Raw genomic sequence first — 16,476 nt, 5'->3', positions numbered from 1 at the left:
CTCTCCACGCACCCTTCTAGGGTGGACAGGCTCCTAGGGGTTCTCCAGGTTGTCCCCCACTGGGCACCAGGAAGGACCACATTCCTCTGGGGGTTGCAATTTCCCCCAGACAGTGGCGGCACCCATGTGAGTCATCAGGAAAGCAGAGGGTGTGAGGAGAAGGACCTTGAATGGGGGAGACCCTGCCTTTCTGCAAGCTTGGCTCCGAGGTGGGTTGGGTTGCTCCAGGGTGTGAATCCAGCTTCAGTGCCCCGGCCAGGTTAGGGGAGGCAACAGTCACAGGGAGGGTGTCCCTGTGGGCCAGAGTTGGAGCACAAGGACCAGACTTGTGCTCCAGGCTAGGGTGACCATACATCCCACTGCCCAGGACAAGCCTACTTTACTCCTGTTGTCCTGGAATAATTATCACTTTCACTCTCAAAAGCATCCAGGTTTGGACAATAAATTGCATGGTAGCTGTGGAAACTGGGACTGAGAAGTTTTGCTTTACTGGCTGGCTGTCAGAGGGTGTTGACCAAAGCCCCTGATCAGCCTTCCCTTTGCCCTCCTCATCCTATTCCTGGACCTTCACCCCTTGCTCAGCAGCCCAGAATGGCCTCTCTCCTATGCCCTTTCCTGCTCTGCTCTTGGCAAAGGCCCCACCAGGCCTGCCCTTCCTGGTTTAGGTCTGCACCTGCCCTTACCCTCAGCCTGGGCATTTCTTGGGGTGTGAGAGAGAACTTGACACATCCTGAAGGTTCAACCACAGAGCTGCTCCCTGGTCACTGGTCCTTCCCCTGCAAGAGGGAGAGGGCAGCTCTACACCCACACACCCTCTTCCTCCTGTGCACGTCTCTCTTCCTTAGTCCTGGACCCAGCACTGCACGCTCACCTCTCATGCTCTGCTCCTTCCCCTGGCGCTTCAGTCCTCTTGGGCTTTGTTATGGATCCTTTGCTCAGCCCCTCCTTGGGCCACTGGCCCAACAGTAAGGTGTAGCCCAGGGTGAATGTTTCCCTCTCACCCAAACTTAAATGTGGGGCCCAGCCCTCTTCCTCAAACCTTCCCATTGTCTGGGATCTAAGGGCTTCTTATGTTCGCCCCACCACCACTGCCCTAATGTGTGCCCTCCTTCCCTAGATGATTGTTTTTTACGTCCGAACTGATCTACCTTCCCACTTTCTCCTTGGATATTCATTTTCCATAATGTAAAATGCAACCCTGGCCACGACCCTCTGCACTAACAAACCTCAGCAGTCCTTCCTAGCCCTCAGGATAAACTTCTCTGCAGCCTTGGCACTGCCCTGCCCCCCCTCCCCCCCCAGCAACACCACCCCCACCTCATGCTATTTGTGGCTACCAAGCCTTTGCTCCCACTGCTTTCCTTGCCTGACAACTTTGCCCATGCCTCTCGTATCCTTCAGAATTCAGTACCAGCATCATGTCTCCAGAAGCTGCGGCTGGTGCCCCTCCTTGGGCCCCCCACAACCCCTGTTTTGCACCCAACACGTTGTATTGGTGTGCCCTGCTTGCAGGTCTGCTCCCACTAACTGCGCATCCTAGCACACGGCACAGCACACAGTCCCATAGGAGCTCAGGGGACCTACGTGGGAAGGGAGTTTAATGTGACACCCTTCTGAAAGCAATGTCACACGTCCTTTTGGAGAGAAAGACCTGTGAAAGCCTCCGTCATAACCAAGGGGAAGTGCCAAGCTGCCTCCCCTAGCTAATATTCCACCTGAATATTTATGTGCACAGCCCAGGAATGTGGGACAGGGAACCACAAGGACAAGGGCAGACCAGCTGGGCATGGTCAGCCTAGTACGTACCTGACTGGGGCAGTGCTGACCCACGCTGGTGGCTGCCATACTGGCCTGGCCACTCTCCCTCTCCCTTCCTCTGTCTGAGAGAGGTCAGGCCCTGAACACATAAGAGGAGAAGGGCTAGCCTTGGGCATTCACGGTAGGGGGCAACTTCTATGCCCTTGCTTCCTCCTCCCTGCTCTGGGCGCTAAGCCAGAGGGCTGTTTGTGCTTCTCATGGGGTGCTGTTCCCAGTCCCCACAGGAGGGGGAGCTTGGCTTCACAGGCACAGCCTGAGGGTACTGGTGATGGGTGGGGGCAGGGAGAAAGCAGACAGTACTATATTCACCTGTGGCTCCTCCCCACCTCCCCCCCCCCCCCCCCCCCCCCCCCCCCCGACAGTCAAAGCCTCCAGCCCGGCACAGCCCCTCCTGGGCCTAGTCATACTCGTGAGCCAGGTCGGGAGTGCAGGACGCGGGGAGTGTCAGATATGCTGATGTCTCTGGCTGGGAGGAATGGTGAGTCTTTGGGGGTGAAAGCTGATGAGCTGCTTACGTGGGGTGCCTGAGTCATCTGTCCACAGGAGCAGGCCCTCGCCCATGGGGGTTTCCACAGGAAGGGAGCCCCAGTTCCTGCTCACAGGCCACTTGCAGCCCCAGGAGCACAACACACACTGAACAGATGGGAGCTGACCCGAAAGAAACCTGCAACATGCCTGTGACATGAGGGGTGATTTCTGACCTTGTCCTGTACCTTCTGTTCCCTCACCCTGGAAGTCCCTGCGCTGCTAGCTCTGGCCTGGGGAATTGTCACTCAGACTTCAGGGCTCATGAGATGTCACCTTCTCTGGGAAGCCTTCCCTGACCCTCCTCTACCTAACTGCCAAGACGTGACTGTGGGGCCCTGTCAGGTGTCAGAGACACTTTTTCTCCTGCAGCTTTGATAGCACGGTTTCTTGCCTACCTTCCAGCACCCCACAGAGCCTGACAGTAGGTGCTCACACTGCATTTGTTAAGCAAAAGCTTTGGACAGGCAGGCACTGGTGAGGGGAGGATGGGGCTGGGGAAGGCACTCTTGGGCTGTCTCCTCACAAGAAGGGGTGAGCTGGGTAGGAGTGCAAGGGAGGGAAGGGGACAGACCTACTATGATACTCCCTACCCTGAAAATGCCAGGGCCTGGTCAGGGCATTGAAGAGCTAGCTCTTCAGAGGCAAAGAACAAGCACTGACCTGGGATCCAGAGGTTCTAGTTCCTGTTTTATTTTTTTTAAGTTTATTCATATATTATTTCTGAGAGAGAGGGGGAGAGAGAGAGAGAGAAAATGTGCGTGTGTGCACAAGCGGTGGATGGGCAGAGAGAAAGGGAGACACAGAATCTGAAGCAGGCTCCAGGCTCCGAGCTGTCAGCACAGAGCCCGATGCAGGGCTCAAACTCACTAACCACAAGATCATGGCCTGAGCAGAAGTCGGACACTTAACCAAATGAGCCACCCAGGCACCCCTTATTTTTTCAAAGTTTCTTTATTTATTTTTGAGAGAGACAGAGAGCACAAGCAGGGGAGGGGCAGAGAAAGAGGGGGCCAAAGGATTTGAAGCAGGCTCCATACTGACAGCAGAGAGCCCAATGCAGGGCTCAAACCCACAAACTGCAAGTTCACAACTTGCGCTGAAGTCCAGAGCTTAACTTGACTGAGCCACCCAGGTACCCCTCTAATCCCTGTTTGTCTTAGCCAAGGCATTTTCCTTCTCTCTGGGCCTCTGTCTTAGCAAATGCAAAATCAAGAGCTGCCAATTCCCATCCAGTTCCAATGGCTCCCCTTTTTCAGGACAGACATGGGCTTGGGGTCAGAGGGACTGGATTCCATGTATCTTGTGAGTCCCTGACCAGGTTATTGAATATCTCTGAGCTGCCATTTCTTCATCTCTGAAGTGGGATGGATAATCATAACTACCTTTCACATTCTTGGGACTAGGTGTGTTATAGGTGAAAACCTGTACACTTTAAAGCACTCTGTGAATGTTGCTTATTACTTAACCCTCTTAATGTTAAACTAATTTTCCACCAGTACCTAATTAGGTACTGGATTGTCTCTAACCACTAGAGTGTAAGCTCCATAAAGGTCATTGCTGGCACCTTCCTGCTCATTGCTATATCCTTGGTGCCTAGCACAGAGCCTGGCTTATTCTCAGGCCCTCAAAAAAAACAGTTGCTGGACAAATAAACAGATAAATGAGCTGACATGGATGAATGACTACGTGAATGAACTCGGCTACTTTGCAGAGCACTGAGGACAAATCAGGGTGACCAGGTGGAGGGAGAAAGGGAAAAGGGGGAGGAGGCAGAGGAGGAATGGAGTGCTGCTGGGGCTATCCAGGCTCTGCGAGTTGGGGAAGGCAGGTGAAGAAAGGCAAGGGGGGAAATGACAAAAACAAACTTGGGGTTAGTGAGACAGGCCACTATGCTGCTGGGTGCCTGGCAGGAGGCCCCCCTGAAAAGCCCTCTTCCTGGTCAGGGCCCTCCTCTACCTCTCTCAGGCCCTGCCCTGCCAGCAAGTTGGGGAGAAGAAGGAGGAAGGAGGGCTGGCTGAGGTCACTCCATTTTGGTTTGTTTACCAACAGCACAATCCTCTTGGGTCATGACACAGTCAACAGCCTCTGACCCAGCTAAATATATCTCCTCTGTTGGCCAGGACCACACAGCCAGCCTCTGAAGGCCAGGGACCACTCCGCTCATCCCTTTGGGTTGGGCCCTGGGTCTCCTCCTCACCCCAGAGCCCTGTGTCCCAGGGGGGCCAAAAGCCAATCATTGTCCAAACCAAATACAATTACTGGCTGAACCCAGGTGGGTAGATTCATATGGACAGAATCAGAGAACTTTCAGGGGGGAAACCCCTAACCGTCCAGCAGTAGGACAACCAGAAGGCTCACCCTCTTCGACGGCATATTTGCAGTCACTGAGAATATCTAGGAAGAGTATTTACTACTGTTACTTTCTTTATACTACTCTCTCAACATTACCGTATAATGTTAAATGAGAAAAAAAGCATACAAAGTTAGATACATAGTATGAATACAATCATGTCTTTTAAAAAGCATAGAAATGTCTGGAAGGAATCACCAAAAACTGTCAACACAGTTTGCCTCCCAGGAGGGGAACTGGAGGCCAGGGGATGGGATGAGAAAGACTTCTTACACCCTTTTGTATGTTTTTGATTTTGAACGATGCAAATTCATTACTTATTCATAAGTAAGTAACTCAAATAGATAATAAAATGCAGATTTGAAAAAAAAAAAAAGGGTGGGGGGTGTCTATGCATTAAGATGTGGTGAAACAGCCCTGAGAGGTTAAGAGCACTTGTCTGGGTGGTGGGTTCCCTTTCCTACCCAGAGGAAAATCTGGCCCTATGCCCAGGTAAACCAGAACATGAGCCTTGCAAACAGAAATAGGGGCCCTATCAATGCTCAGAATCTAATTTGAGGCATGAAGAAGGACATACCTGCCTTAAACCATTTCCCCATGGTATTTGAAATAGCAGCACATGCCTTTGCCTGAAGTACAGTTTCTCTAAAGTCCCCTTGAAAACATTATTGTATGTGTGCAAGGGCGTTACCGTAATTTTATTTTATCACGTGAACCAAATGAAAGAGGGGGACATCTTGTAAGAAAGCTTTCATTTCTGGGAAGTATTTCTTACTGCTTTTGAGTTTTTTCCCTGAATTTCCCTAAGAAACATTTGCTTCTTTTATTTTTTTTTTTAACGTTTTTTAAAAATTTATTTATTTTTGAGACAGGGAGAGACAGAGCATGAACGGGGGAGGGGCAGAGAGAGAGGGAGACACAGAATCGGAAGCAGGCTCCAGGCTCTGAGCCATCAGCCCAGAGCCCGACGTGGGGCTCGAACTCACAGACCACGAGATCGTGACCTGAGCTGAAGTCGGCCGCTTAACCGACTGAGCCACCCAGGCGCCCCTTGCTTCTTTTATTAATAGCACTTATTATAATTATATATAAAAAGAACACATAATCACAGTGGAAGTTTGGAATATAGAATGGGAGGAAGCATTAAAAATTCATAATTCTGCCATCCAGGGAAGTTTACTTCCTTCTAGTCTAACCTCTTACTACTCTATTAAAAACCTTTATTATATATATAGGTAAGTGAAAAGACAAAATTGATCATGTTCTACTACCTTGTGTCTACACCTTTTTGCCTAATTAACGTTAAATTGTGAGGATTTTCCTATGCCCTCAAATATTTTTGAAAATATGATTGCTGATGGCTAATATTCCACCATATCAATGTACAAACATTTATATAACCAATCCTATAGTTTCCGTTCGAGTTGTTTCCAACCTTTTGCAAGGTTTGATTATGCTGCTATGAACCTCTTATTTTAATTGCATATAGCAGAAAATCCAGTCAAGTGGGCTTAATTTAGCCTAAGAGGAGTTATTGGCAAAACCCAGAATTAAAAGGAGCATCAGGGAAAGGCTCTCTCAGGGTTTCTGCTTCATTTCTGGCCTCTCCTTCAGGTTGGCTTCTTCTTAGCCCCTGGGGCAACAGGCTTTCAAGTTCACACCTGAGGAGGTGGGAGAGCGGGAGCGAGGGCTCAGGTCCTGTTTCCCTCTGATTGGCCAATTTATGACAAGATAGCTAGGCAGGAGGGAAATAGGCTGATTGCCCTGGGGCTGGGGTCTGGCCCATCCTTGCCTAGGTCACGGTGGCAGGGTATGTATGTGGGGGTTAGGCCTACCCCTGTGGTTTTTGCACAAAAGCAGGAAGGAAAAATGCTGGCTAGGCAGCCAAAAAATGTCCTCTGCAGCCTGGCTACTCAGATTGGGGTCTGTGAACCAGCAGGCTCCACATCATCTGGAACTAATTGGAAATGCAAAAATCTTAGGGACCTCCCCACACCTACTGAATGGCAGTCTGCATTTTAATAAGAGCCCCACTCAGGAGACTGCTCATTAAGACTGAAGAGCCCTGCCCTACAGCAAACTTGATTATCCTCTGAAAATAGATCTCTAAAAGTGGAGTGGCTGGGTCAAAGGATGTGGATATTTGTAAAAGTCATGGTACATATGGTCAAACTGTCCCTTATAAATAAGGCTCTATCACTTTACATTCCTACCCTGGGATCTGGGTATGTGAGTCCTAAAGCTTAAGCAATTTGGGAAAACCTCTCTTTAAGAAAAAGAATACAGGGGTGCCTAGGTGGCTCAGTTGGTTGGGTGTCTGACTTCAGCTCAGTCATGATCTCAGAGTTTTGTGAATTTGAGCCCCACATAGGGCTCTGTGCTGACAGTTCAGAGCCTGGAACCTGCTTCAGAATCTGTGTCTCCCTCTCTCTCTGCCCCTCCCCTGCTTGCACTCTCTTCTCTCTCAAAAATAAACATTAGGAAAAAAAAAGTACAAAAGTAAATATTAAGAATAAAAAAATCCTGAAAAATACTTCAAAATTATAATATTTAAAATTATCAATAGCTTGAAACATATGAAACTGCCATTATTTGTAGGTAAAAAAGTCACAAATTGTTAACAAGCAATTTCACTTTTTCCCTATATTTTTGGCTGCATCCCCCCCACCCCCGCCCTACTTTAAAGCTTTATTGAAATGTAATTCACAAACCACACAACTCACCCTTTAAAGTGTAGAATTCAATGGCTCACGGAGGTATGCAATTACCATCACAGTCACCTCTGGAACACTTTCATTAGCCCAAAAAGAAACCTCACACCCCTTACCTGTTACCACCCAATCCCCCAGCCTTAGGCAACCGCTAAATCTGTCTCTATAGATTTGCCTATTCTGGAAATTTCACAATCATGTAATACATGATCTTTGGTATTTAGGTTCTTTCACTTAACATAACGTTTTCAAGCTTCATCCATGTTGTAGCATGTGTCAGCACTTCACTCTTTTTTATTGCTGGGTAATGCACTGTATGGACATACCACATTGTATTTATCCATTCATCAGTTGATGGACATTTGGGTTGCTTCTACTTTTTTGCTATTTAAGAATAATGCTGCTGTGAACCTTTGTGTATTGGTTTTGTGTGAATTTTTTCATTTCTCTTGGGTTTACCTGGGAATGGAATTCCCAAGTATATTATTAGTCAGGGCTCTCCAGAGATACAAACCAATAGGTTTATCTGTCTATCTTCTAGTTGACTAACCTACAGAGAGATAAATAAGATAGATCTAGCATAATTGGCTTGTGTGATTATGAAAGCTGACAAGTCCCAAGATCTGCAGGATAAGCTAGCAAGCTAAAACCCAGGAGAGCCAGTGGTGGAGTCAGGTGCAAGAGATAGCAACAAGAGTGAACATTTCAGTTCCAGTCTGAAGGCAGGAGAAAGCCAATATTCCAGTTCAAAGGCAGTCAGTCAGGATGAATTCTCACTTACTGGAGGGAGGGTGAGCCTTATTCTATGCAGGCCTGCAGCTGATTGAATGAGGCCCACCTACTGAGCAAGGGCAGTCTGCTTTACACAGTCTATTGACTTAAATGTTAATCTCATCCAAAAACACCCTCACAGAAACACCCAAATGTCAGGGTACTCTGTGGCCCAAACTGATACATAAAATCAACCATCATAGTAACTATGTTTAACTTTTTCAGGAATTGCCAAACTGTTTTCCAAAGTACCTGTAGCATTTTACTTTACCACCAACAATGAATGATTCCGATTTCTCCATATTCTCACTTATTATTATCAGTTTTATTATAGTTATTGGGTATGAAGGGCTGCATATTCTTTGATTGCCTTTTCAAGCAATAATGATATTGCAATTGCAGTTTCTATAGAAAAAATAGGAAGGAAATGTCTTTTTTATGGCATGTTTAATATACATTTTTTTTTTTTTTTTATAGTTTTGGGTGTCCTATTGCTACCTCTGTAATTTTCTCAGAGATGCCTGTTCAGTCTAGGCATCGCTCACTGATCTCAATAAACATGGTTTCCCATGGTCCAGTCAGCCAGGGCCTTACTGTTCTGGTGCCACCCACCATGCCTGTCCTTGGGGGGCTTGTTGGCTGAGAAGCCGAGATCAAGGTGGAACAGTGTCTTGTTCAGATCATTCTCCTTGGAGTTAACAGTGGGATCTGAACACTAGATGAACGCCAATGGCAGAGTTTTATTGGAGGTTGAAGAATAGTTCCAGGACCACCTCTTCCAAGGCAGAGGGGTTCTCCTAGGCTGAAGTAGTGCCCCATGCCATCTGTGCAAAAAAGGCCCACACAAAGTGAGGTGACCTGAAGCTTAAACTACAGAATCTCACAGTAAACGAGCTTCTGATTCTACCAGGATTTGTAACAAAGCACATTTCCTTGTATCCTCCCCCAACTCCTGCAACTGTCATTTAAAAATAAATCTCAGCCGGGGTGCCTGGGTGGCTCAGTCGGTTGAGCATCTGACTCTCGGTTTCAGCTCAGGTCATGATCTCACGTTTCGTGAGTTGGAGCCCCACATTGGGCTCTAAGCTGACAGCACGGAGCCTGCTTGGGTTTCTCTCTCCCCATCTCTCTGCCCCTCCCTGGCTTGTGCTGTCTCGGTCTCTCTCAAAATAAGTAAATAAACTTAAAAAAAGATTTATAAAAAAATTAATAAATCTCAATCTGATAGGAAAAGCTTAGAATCTCATTGTTTTATTTTGTATTTCTTTGCTTATTAATGAGGTTGAACATTTCCCTGTATGATTATTAACATTTGCACATGTGTGTGTACATTTTCTATGCATGTACAGGGTCCAGCACGTAGAAGGTGCTTAATAAATAAATCTTTAATAAACGGTTTTGCCCATTTTCCTTTGGAGTGTTCCTTTGGAGTGTTAGTTTGGAGGACTAACAGCTGTCCATTCAAATCTGTTCTCTTCTTCTTAAACTGTATGGCAGCCTCCTTTGCAGTTAGGTGGGTCTTTGGGTCTAAAGCTTGTTCTGAGAATGTTAGACAAAGTGCTAGAAGCCACTTACGGGTCTAACCCTTAAGACAGCAGGTTAACCTCCTCCCCAGTCTTTCCCCATCATATGTGTTTGCAAACCAGCACTGACTGACCATGAAGATGAGGACAATGCATGGAGATGGCAAGAAACAGAATGAAAAGAACGTGGGACCTTAGTGTGTACAACAGATTGAAACTCTTATGTGAGAAAACTATGGATTTATAACTTATTTGAACAACTGCATGTGGGATCTCTGTTATAGCAGTGTGTGCTACCCTAACGTAAGCAACGATATTATTTGGTCAGAGGATTTATGGCCGAACCAGTGGACATCTGCAATTAGTCCCTAGGGATGACCAGCCTGTTCCCATAAAGATGAGGCACAGGGGAGAGGAGGAGATCAGATCAGGTTCAATGACACTGGCCTTTGAGATCACCCATTTCATTTTCCCTGCTCTTCCTAACCTAGGATGACGGACTATATTTCCTCACATTGCCTTCTGAGAGTGAGCTGCATCAATCTATTGCCTAGACCCCTTGGCAGAGCTGTTCCTTGTCATTTAAGTTAATCAGTACTTTTTTTTTTTTCTTTTTAAGGGTAATTAAAAAAAAGGGGGAGGGGGTGCCTGGATGGCTCAGTCGATTAAACATGTGACTCTTGATCTCGGCTCAGATCATGATCTCACGGTTCCTGAGATTGAGCCCTGGGGTCGGGCTCTGCACTGACAGCACAGAGCCTGCATGAGATTCTTTCCTTCTCTCTGCTCCTCTCCACTCTCTCTCAAAATAAATAAACATTTAAAAAAAAAAAAAAAAGGAGAGAAAAAATACAGACAGCAAACTTCAGTGAACTGGTTAAAAACCAGAACATGCTTATCTAAGACATTTGTCTTATCCAGAGCTCAGTTACTAGAGGCCCTCGGAGGGCCAGAAAACAGGCCAAACAGGAGGCATGTACCGAAGCTCAATTACATCATTCCTAGAAGACCCCACAATTCCTCCTTCAGAGTACTTTTCATTGGTTCAGAAGTTCCAAATCCGGTAAAATGGTTTGCAAGCCCTCCAGAATTTGGAAAAAGTTAGGAGAGGGCTACCTCATATGGGCACAAAAACAGTGAGGGGGTAGAGGCCATCTTCAAAGTAGACTTAAGAATTGTGCCAGTGTAGGGGCGCCTGGGTGGCGCAGTCGGTTAAGCGTCCGACTTCAGCCAGGTCACGATCTCGCGGTCCGTGAGTTCAAGCCCCGCGTCGGGCTCTGGGCTGATGGCTCAGAGCCTGGAGCCTGTTTCCGATTCTGTGTCTCCCTCTCTCTCTGCCCCTCCCCCGTTCATGCTATGTCTCTCTCTGTCCCAAAAAAAAAAAAAAAAAAAAAAAGTTGAAGAATTGTGCCAGTGTAGCTGTTGGTGCTATTTAATGTTGTGCACATGGTAGTCACTTTGCAGTGAGCCTGGGCACCAAGATCCTCACATGACCCAGGGCCTCGGGAAATGTTAAGACAGGTTTACTAGGTATGGTGTGTTTAAGCAGTGACATTAGTAAAACCTTTTAAAAAGAGTTCTAGGGATGCCTGGGTGGCTGAGTTGGTTAAGCATCCGACTTCAGCTTAAGTTATGATCTCAGTTCGTGGGTTCAAGCCCTGCATTGGGCTCTGCGCTACTGTGCAGAGCCTGCTTGGGATCCTGTCTCCCCCTCTCTTAAAAATAAACAAACATTAAAATTTTTTTTTTATCTTGTTTTAAACGATGTGCTTCCCATACCTGGGCAATGGGAAGGAAGCCCCTTCTCTCTTCTCTGGTAGAAGGAACAGCCATAGGTAGGCCTGATTTAGGGTGGGGTTTGTGGTTTGCGATGGTGGAGGAGGAGGTAAAACATTTGGAATGCTCCTGGCTATTCTCTCACAGAGCTGCTCTCTGGGGGATCACCAGCTGGGAATGGGGGAGCTTAGAAAAACTGCCATGGTCTCCTGTAACTTTCACAGGAGCTTCCTTTTTGCCTTGGGAATCCCCAAGGCTATGGAATCCCCAATTGCTATGGCCCAATCCCCAGTCCAGGTTGGACCCAGAGAGGCCACTCTAGCCCCTGGGGCCAGGCCTTCATTCTTGAGCTTTGGGTCCCAAGACACAGAAATCCCATGGGAGAGCAGAGGCATGGGCCCTGCAGGGGTGCTCACAGGAGCACATTCTCCTGCCTTTTGGGAAGGAACTCTTACCTATGAGGAAAGAAAGAGTTGGGGGGCCTCTCTCTCTGGAATCCTGGTCTCTCTCCCCCAGGTGCCAGGAACTAGGAACCAAAGGCTCCATGAGAACTGCGAGAGACATCTTGAGCTTTGTGACTTCCTATGTCCAGTTCTGCTTTTACCTGGTGTCCTTGTTTTGATGACCAAGAAAACCCTTAACATAGAAAAAAGCAAGAGGTTTATCTTTGGCAGTATTTCTAGGAGAAAACCAGGGGTACATCCTCTTGCCATTATGGGGAGCGAGTGGTGGTGGAATGAGAGAGTGGGTGGTAGCAGTTTAAAATTTCAAATTTTAATTTCCATATCCAACATGGGCTCAAACTCACAATCCCGAGATCAAGAGTTGCATGCTCTACTGACTGAGCCAGCCAGGCACCCCTAAAGTGGCAGTTTCAGAGAGGAAAGGGGAACCACCAAGTCTGTGGACCGGAAGCAAAGTGGAAATGGGAACACAGGAAGAGGCTGGGAGCCTGGTGATTAGTGAGACATCCAGCCCTCAACACCCAGGAAGTGGGCTTCAGGCATGTCCTCTCTCCTCCCTTTTCCTTCCACCATTTATACCCATCCCTGGTGACTGTCACCTGAGACTGGCATCTCCATAGCCAAGGCCTGGCACTATTTGGCCCAGATGCTTGTGGGGTGACAAATGGGTGGGTCGTTTCCATGAGGGCTGAAACAGCCCAAGCTCCTGCCACCCCAGTCCTCAGGAGCCTCCACATAGGGGTCTTTCTGATCACCATTTGCCACCATAGATAGAGCAAGTGCCCACGTGCACAGTTTTAAGGCAGCCAGAGGCCCTGAGTTTTCTGCAACAGACTCTGCCCTCCACACACCTGCCCCATCTAAGTTGTCTAAACGAGCATTGTGAAGATGCTCGTGGGCAGCCAGCACTGACCACAGCTGCCTCCCAAATCACACGGCTTCACCACAAGCCAGGAGTCCAGTCTCTAAGAAGCTTGGGGGAGCGGCCAAATTTCCCCACACCCTTGAGAAGGGTTTAGCAATGAGCTAAGAATGCTAACTGACCCTGAGGAGTCTGGTGGCCATGACAAGAAAGGCAGCAGAAAGTGCGCCTAGGGATCACAGACTCTCCAGTAGCTGCCAGCAACTAAAGAGGCTACATCTTGGGGCGCCTGGGTGGCTCAGTCGGTTAAGTGACCAACTTCGGCTCAGGTCACGAGTTCACGGCTTGTGGGTTCGAGCCCTGCCTTGGGCTCTGTGCTGACAGCTTCGAGTCTGGAGGCTGCTTCGGATTCTTTGTCTCCCTCTCTCTCTGCCCCTCCCCTACTCGCACTCTGTCTCTCTCTCTCTCAAAAATAAATATTAAAAAAAAATTTTTTTTTTTAACGTTTTTTTTTTTTTTTTTTTTTTTTAATTTATTTTTTGGGACAGAGAGAGACAGAGCATGAACGGGGGAGGGGCAGAGAGAGAGGGAGACACAGAATCGGAAACAGGCTCCAGGCTCCGAGCCATCAGCCCAGAGCCATCAGCCCAGAGCCTGACGCGGGGCTCGAACTCACGGACCACGAGATCGTGACCTGGCTGAAGTCGGACGCTTAACCGACTGCGCCACCCAGGCGCCCCCAAAATTTTTTTTTTTAAATAAAGAGGCTACCTCTTGCTGGAAGCCACACCAGACAGAGGAACAGCAGCAGATGAGACCTCTCATACCTAACGTGTTTAACAGAGGTGCTACCCAGAGGGGAAGTGTGTTAGAGAAAATCATGAATTAACAGTTTAAAAAAAACAAAACACTGGAGAAAACGCATATGAGACTGAATTTTCCTGGAAATATTAGGATTTCATTTTCTGTCATTAGGTGGATGAGGCGGAATGAGAGAAAAACAAAGCTGTTATTTCCTTCACAAGGTTTCCTGGCTGGGGTGGCAACACACAGAGGTGGCTCACTTGGGGCTGGCAGAGGTGGAACGTGCTCTAAGGCCCCGTTATTCCAGGCGTGGTCCAAGGACTGGCAGCATGGCCATCACCTGGGATGTAGTAGAAATGCAGTCGACTGTAGGTCTCATCTTGGACTTTCTAAAACTCAATCTGCGTTTCAAGATCCTAAGGTGATTCATGCATATTAAGTTTGAGGAAAAACTGCCTTAAGGGATGATTCAGGTATCAAATCCTTTTCTTTCCCTAACAGTTGAACTCCACACTGTACTGGTTAATTTGGGTGGCCATGCTGCTTTACTCCTCACTCACAGCAGCCCTTGAGGCACATCTGGGGATCTCTAAAACTTTGAGACCCGCTAAAACCTACTATCTCACCTCAGCTCCCTGTTTGGCATTGACAGGAGCTAAAGAGATCTCTAATAACAGATGGTCTGCTGCAAGGGGCACAGGTGAGGGCATGTGGACTGTACTTGCAAGCCAGCATGGCTTTACTGATGGAACATGCTGCCAGACATCAGGGCAAGGCTGTGAAGAACCCCGCTCACTGCTCACTCGGCATTGCCCTGCCTCCTGCCCAGCCCAACCTCAGGACCACAGACACAAACAAGCCTTGGGTATGTCTCCAGAGTCCTGGGTGCCTCAACAAGTCCCTACACACAGAAACAGGGATAGTAAGCCCACTGCACACCCTCCATTTCCAGGGCTGTCCATACAGACTCACGATCTTAAAATTCACTCACCTGGGGTCCTCAGAGCTGGCTCATGTGGCAAAGTGACCTCGGCCAAAGAGACAGCCCTCACTGTGATCCACACCAGATCTGCACTCTAAGGCCTGGGCTTCTAGGCTTCCTGAGGGATGCTTCTTTTAGCAGGCAAGAGCCCTCCCCCAGCCTTTTTCCATTTTAGGGTACTGGCTCCCTGGGTTCCTGAGAGCTGGGCTCTCTCACATGGAAGATGTATAAGTCTTCAGAAAGTGGGTAGACAGAGCATGAGTCATAACTTGGGGACTGGTTAATGAGCTTGGAGTCTTCACTTTTTAGGTTCCAGTTTCATCCATCTATCCTCAGGGAAGGGAGAGACAGGTGAGGAGGAACATTAGGGCTGTGAGTGTTTCTCATTATGAAATGTTAGTTGTGTTTCTTTAGGGACTGGATTAAAAATGGGTGAAAGGGGAGTATGGCAGCATGTTTGGGAATTGAGAAGATTAGGTCTCTAATCCAAATCTAACATGTTTTTTCAGGCAAGGGCAACTAGCCTACCACATCTGGACAAAGCTGTGAGAGAATCTGAGTTGTCATGTCTCCAGAGAGGTGGCCACTGCCAACCTTGGCAAGGCTCCAGCAGGAATGTCATTGGGGGCCTTGCTGAGAACTGGAGAGGACCATCCTAGTGGGCTTGTTGACCAGAAGCCACAGCGGTGACAACAAGAGACCACCGGTTAATTGGGAAACTGATGCTGGTTTGTTCTGTGTGAAGCATTGGTCAAAGTTACCAGCAGGGAAAACAAGAGGGAGCATACACAACAGTGCTACTTGAGATCAACAAAACGAAAAGGCTGATCCTGTGACTGGGTGAGCAGCAGCTGCTCAGTACCCAGCCCTCTGCGATCAAGGGTGTGCAGGGTGAGCCAAGGCTCGGGAGGCCACACGGCCAGCACACTTGGGAACAGCACGAGCCCTGCTCAGAGGTGATGCAAGAGCATATCAGTGTTTTAGCTCAGTCAGAGAAACACCAACTGCCAGTTGAGGCTGGGAACTTGCTCTTTTACCAACTGATGAGAGAAGTAAGTTTTCAAAGCCTGGATGTCTTTGGAATCACTGAAACATATTTCACTCTATTTTCTTCCATGATTCTTACAAACACGGCTAACTCTGAGAACACGGGAATTCCATTCACAGTTTGTCAGTATTCACAGTCTGTTAGTATTTCTGCTAACAGATCTATATACGTATTTTTGTACACATGCCACAGTTTTGGATATTGGGACCATAAACTTGTTCCTATTAGCTGGATATTTTACACATTACACACTGCCAGGATCATCTCTCACTTGCGGTTTTTGGAGCAAGAACCTATCAGTATTAAGATTGCCACCACGAAACTACCTGATGGTGCACCAGGCCAAGCTGTCCACACCTGAGTCTGAGAGTCTAGGTCCTGAGTCATAATGAGTTCACCCTCCAAGGGCCTCAGCATGCCAGGCACTGGTCAAGCCTTCTCTCTGATGGCTGGAGGCAAATTCCTAAGCCTGATTAAAAATGCCACTGGTTGGGGCGCCTGGGTGGCGCAGTCGGTTAAGCGTCCGACTTCAGCCGGGTCACGATCTCGCGGTCCGTGAGTTCGAGCCCCGCGTCAGGCTCTGGGCTGATGGCTCGGAGCCTGGAGTCTGTTTCCGATTCTGTGTCTCCCTCTCTCTCTCTGCCCCTCCCCCGTTCATGCTCTGTCTCTCTCTCTCCCAAAAATAAATAAAAAAACGTTGAAAAAAAAAAAAAAATTAAAAAAAAAAATGCCACTGGTGATGGGGCACCTGGGTGGCTCAGTCGGTTGAGCATCGACTTCAGCTCAGGTCATGATCTCGCGGTTTGTGGGTTCGAGCCCCGCATCAGGCTCTGTGCTGA

General features: G+C 48.0%; 1 long non-coding RNA gene across 1 annotated transcript; it reads right to left on the bottom strand.

Annotated features, from left to right (window-relative positions):
• Nucleotides 1–8,484: 8,484 nt before the first annotated feature.
• On the bottom strand, nucleotides 8,485–16,121 carry LOC131516726 (uncharacterized). Its single transcript, XR_009264211.1, has 3 exons — nucleotides 14,599–16,121; nucleotides 11,933–12,113; nucleotides 8,485–8,583 (listed from the first exon to the last, which is right to left on the bottom strand). It is a non-coding gene; the product is annotated as an uncharacterized LOC131516726 (long non-coding RNA).
• Between the last annotated feature and the right edge of the window lie 355 nt (nucleotides 16,122–16,476).

This window comes from Neofelis nebulosa, chromosome 7 (genome assembly GCF_028018385.1).
Source record: "Neofelis nebulosa isolate mNeoNeb1 chromosome 7, mNeoNeb1.pri, whole genome shotgun sequence".
Taxonomy (NCBI): Eukaryota; Metazoa; Chordata; class Mammalia; order Carnivora; family Felidae; genus Neofelis; species Neofelis nebulosa.
The sequence above is the reverse complement of the archived record's forward strand: the minus strand, read 5'-3'. Positions and strand labels throughout refer to the sequence as shown.